Source organism: Dermacentor albipictus, chromosome 4 (genome assembly GCF_038994185.2).
Source record: "Dermacentor albipictus isolate Rhodes 1998 colony chromosome 4, USDA_Dalb.pri_finalv2, whole genome shotgun sequence".
Lineage (NCBI taxonomy): Eukaryota > Metazoa > Arthropoda > Arachnida > Ixodida > Ixodidae > Dermacentor > Dermacentor albipictus.
The window spans coordinates 119,893,035-119,898,177 of record NC_091824.1 but is presented as its reverse complement, the minus strand read 5'-3'; the positions used below and the strand labels follow the sequence as shown (position 1 = coordinate 119,898,177).

The 5,143-nt window shown below is 49.5% G+C and overlaps 1 protein-coding gene across 1 annotated transcript in view; it reads right to left on the bottom strand.

Annotated features, from left to right (window-relative positions):
- The window catches only part of LOC135916053 (connectin-like), a 193,800-nt gene that overhangs the window by 124,733 nt on the left and 63,924 nt on the right, over positions 1-5,143 (bottom strand). The gene's annotated exons all lie outside the window — the stretch shown is intronic.

Below are 5,143 nucleotides of genomic sequence, written 5' to 3'. Positions count from 1 at the left end.
GGGGGGGGGGGGTCACTTGAGCGTGCGTCTCGTACTCTAGCCCGGTCGTAGCTGCGCATAGCATTCCGCGTGGCTGAGCGCATGCGCAACCCACGCACCGCATCTTGGACGTAATCTGCGGAGGGTGCAAAGACTAATGGCCGCGGACCGAGATGTGTTCTTTCCACAACGCGCGAAACAGTATAGCGGGCGAATATTGCATGGTTATGAAGCTCAAGGAAGTGCACTGCCTTGAAGGGCGAGCCTGAGATGAACAGCTTGCTTTCCCAAAGTTTGACGGCGCTGCTATTCCAAGCGTGCGGGCGCTCAGTCAAGCGGTATTCTTTCATATTTCGCATGGGCTTTCTTCTTTTGTCGGTACATGCAAAGGTGCTATGTGTACCTTGCCAGAAACACCTCATTTTGACTTATGATTCACCACAACCGCCAAAACTGACATTTCACAATCAGAACAAGTAAAAGTTAGATCATGACTTTAATTAAATAATTAGATGCCAAAGTGTGTGTGCGTGTGTGTGCAAGAGAGAGAGACAGTGTCGGTTGGTCTCTGCTAGTCTTGCCGCGGCATGGCTCTGCACACCACCATAAATAAACAATAAAATTGACCGACAGCCGGATTTGAAAAAGAAGCTCATAGTACGGAAGGCCAATACTCTGGCAATTAGGCCGCCAATGCTTACCTCAACAGGCGGAATAGAACATCACGAATTTACCGCATGCAAGAGACGTTTCGTGGCTGCCAGGCCATTGAATGCCTCCTACCCAGCAGTAGTAATTGCCTTGTCTGTTCCGTCGCGCCCGTATGTCGTATTGACCGATAGATTGAACATCGTTTGAGGTGTCGTCGCTACCGTTTGAGGTGTCGTCGCTACCGTTTGAGGTGTCGTCGTTACTGTTAGAAAAGCGAACAATTAGATTAGTTTACAAAATGCCGTGTTTGTCTCACACCCGAATTATTTGCGAAATTACACACAATAAACTTCCTTCACTTTATGAATGTAAGCCTTCTCACTACTATAAGTTATGTATATATAAAGAAGAAAGACGCCGCATTGCAAATTCTTGCCAATCTTGAAAGAATCAGAGTTGTATACGACACTCGTAATCCGGAACTATGGCATGTAACATGGTGTCCTACAAACTACGCAAAATAAATGATTCGATACCGGTTACCTCCGCTGCTAAATAACTTGGAACAACAAAATGGAGTCGACCTTGTAAACATATCACTGCGAGAAGTTCGTGACATGTTCTTATAACAAATATTTCTATTTTTTCTTGGTTTTTACCGAAGTGTGCAATTATTTTTCTTTCGTCCTTTTAATTGTTGAACTGTTTCATATGTTACTATATTACATTGTCGCGCTATCTATTTCTGTAGACTTTGCTGTAGACTTTGTTTCATTGCGCTAAAGTTGCATGATAGACATAAAGCCTGCCAGTTCTGTGTTGAAGAAATTTCAACTCTCATTGGAACGTCTTTACGTATTCTGTTTTGTTCTGCGAACTGCCCGTTGCTATCATTTGGATGGGGCAGTCGCCTCATAAAGCTATATACTCTCTATATTAGCCTCTTGTGACTGCTCCTTTCTTTCGTAGAAAGCTAAATAAAGTGAATTTTGAAATAATTGAAATTGCAATGAATTGAATTGAAAACCGGTGGCTCATGCCTACTATGGGGGATTTGTCAAGAAACGGGGGGATTACACCAAGCTATAACCACAAGACTGCTGTAGAGCAAGCTCTGTTAGAAGGTGAAATTATGTTTTAAGGTGAAAGCAATAACGGTAGAAAGAATCAATAATAATCGAAAAGCACCGAAAAAAAGGAGAATTAGTATACAGATTTAACAGTTCCATTCCGTTGGAGCACATAAATTCCTGCACTGCGGAGCAAACATCCCAGTGCCCAAAATAGAAACCCCAAACGAGAGTCCAAGCGCAGCGCTAAGCCTTGCTATTGTTGTCAAAGCTTCGCCCTTTGGGCCGAGAATCCTAATCTGCTGCACAGCAGATTAGGATTCTCGGCCTACTACTTCAGAGCGACGGAAAGGCACAGGCCGCCATCACAAAGATCAAGACTACATCCGAACAGATACTTGGTATGATTCGGAGGGTATCAAACAGAAACCGAGGCCTTAAAGAGGACGATGCCATGCGCCTGGTACGCGCGTTCGTCGTGTCGCGGGTTACCTACTCCGCCCCGTATCTCCAGCTGACGAAGGCGAATAGGGACACCCTAAACACGATGCTTCGTAAGGCAACGAAACAAGCACTGGGCATACCCATATACTCATCCACGCAAAAACTGCTAGACATGGGGACCCACAACACGGTGGAGGAGCTCATCGAAGCCCACCTCTCTAATCAGAGAATCCGGCTCAGTCACACGGAACACGGACGAGCCGTCCTACGCAAGATAGGATGGCAGATCGAGCCAGTACCCATCAAGACGGCCCTTCCAGAAGACTGGAAAATGATAATTCAGACAAAACCCCTTCCCCGGAACATGACGCCGGGCAAGGACGATGAGAAGCGCACCGCGCGAGCCAAAGCCCTAGCCCGTAAGCTGGAAGAGAACCTCAGGGTCCTCTACGCGGACGCCTCGCTCCGAAAACACAGTGACCGTGCAGCCGTGGTGGTTACTTCAAAGGAGAGGCTGATCGTCAGCGCGTCCCTGAAGACAACAGACCCCGCAGTTGCCGAAGAAGCGGCCGTAGCCCTCGCACTCGCACAGCCGAGCGTGGGCACCGTAGTCACCGACTCAAAGACAGCCTACAGAAGCTTCCGCAGGGGGGTAATCTCCTCCGCGACCCGAGCCATTCTAGCCAAGCACAAGCCTCCGGGAAGAGCCATAGAGCTCATGTGGGTCCCGGCTCACTCGCAGGTAGCAGGCAACATCATCGCCGACTACCATGCCCGAGAAATGTCAATCCGGGCCGAGCACGAGCCGGAAGAGCTACCGCACCCGGTTACCAGCTTTCGTGACATTACCCGGATGTACCGAGAAGAAAGGTGCAGGCTGCCAGAACCGCACCCCAAACTCACCAGGCAACAACAGACGATCCTGCGTCGAGCGCAGGTGGGATCGCTTGCGCATCCCGTACTGATGAACCGCATGTACCCTGCGGAATACGATATGCTCTGTCCTTTTTGCAGAAGAGAAAAGGGCACCCTGCCGCACGTCTTGGCAGAGTGCACAGAACTCAAGACCCCCCCTCCTCCCCTTCCCACCAACACCCCCAATCCCCAACCCCTTGAGCGATGGGAGACTTTGTTATCCAGCCCCGCCCTACCGATTCAGCTCGCACTGACGGACAGGGGCCAGGAGCTGCTGGAAACATATGGGTCCCGTAACTAGGGAACCACCCCGTCTGGTGCCTGCGTGCACCATCGATTTATTTCGGGCCCAGAGAATGTTGCTTCATCATCATCATCGCCCTTTGGGCGAAAATGGCACTTTTTCTTTTCGTAAATTGTGGGCTTTCTCTATTTGCCGGAAAAAGTCAGCCAGCGATGTGCACCTTGCTGGAAGCGCCTCACAGTGACGTGTCTTGCGATTCTCTACATCTGCCTAATTGGCATATTTACAAATATAACAAGTAAATGGGAGAAGAAGAAGTCCCACCAAGCGGCCGCTGCTTCTTCGGTGAGGTATTATTTTCTGTTTTCTTCGAAGAATCAGTGCTGTGTTGAGACTTTGCTGTTGTCCAGAGAGAACAGACATCCCGTGCGATACCTGTGCTAAAGATCAGGCACAAAATCGCGTGATTTTGCTGCGCTCTACAGCACATCTACGCCTACCAAGGCGGTAGGCAGCAAAGAACACCGGCACGAGCCATATGTCCGACAGCGCATTCCTAGGCGCATGAGTGCTGCAGAATCGGCGCTGCACTCGGAAGTGCCACAACACGCGCCTAATGTCATCAAGCCGGCGACGCTAGTTTTCAACGCTGCACTACCTTCCAGCGCACCTTCAGTGAATATGGCTGAGACAAGCGAAAGTGAAGCCGAGAAACCACCGGTTGACGAAGACAGGGCATCTACCTATGAGCTAAGTGAAGATGAAGACATAGACTGCGATGAAACGTAGTTCTCCTTGGTAATGTATAAAAAGAAGCGGCCTGGGGGAATCCCAGCTGTCTTTCGACCCTCACAAGAAGGCCGCAACTTCTGGCAAGTGAATCCAAATCGCGCTGCGTCGGAAATTGTTTCCCCGGCAAAGGAAAAAGTACAGTCATTCCACGTGAATAGAGATGGAAGTTTCTCTGTTCACGTTACTTCAGTCTCATCTGCAAGACATCTACTGTCAATGAGTGAAGTGACTGGTTTGGGAGCCAAGCCATTCATTCCGGCATCTTATACTAAGAATGTTGGCATGATACGCCATGTGTCAGTTGAGTATACGGAAGCACAACTGGTTGACTCCCTGAAGGATTTTGGCGTGACATCTGCCATCGTCAGGCCCGCTGCAATCGCCAAGAAGACGGAGCGGTAGAATCACGCCCTCTGAGAACTGTCATTCTCCATTTCAGAGAAGACAAACCAATGCCGCAACGAGTGCATTTGGGTTTCACGAGTCATCCCGTAGAAGAATACCATGGTCCTGCTCTGAGATGCTACAACTGCCAGAGATTTGAAAATTTATCGAAGAACTGCCGCAGTACACGTCGCTGCAAGATATGCTCGGAAGACCACAACCATTCAGAGTGCAAGCCTGTGTGTCGGCCATAGTGTGCCAACTGTGGCGGAAACCATACAGCTTCCTACTCCGGGTGGCCTCAGAGCAGAGCTGCCTCAAGGTTACGCAGACATAAGTTGAAATACGGAAGGCTGCCTCCTCGTAATGCGCCCCCACCCAGCCTTGATGCTGTAAGATACGCGCCTTCAACTCCCAACAAAGAAAAAGAGCAAGAGGTCAATATGAGCTATTCTGCAGCTCTAAAGCACTCAGGTAGACAACGTTCTGACAGCGAGCGACACGATCCATCTTCAGAGAATACTACTCATCTTGCCCACGCATCGAGTGAAATTGGCCGACCTTCTCAGCTACGCCCTCTGCCATTGACACAGCAACCTCATCTAACATCTGAGCGACTACTTCAGCATTCGCCTTAACCACACCAGTCATCCCAGCGACCATC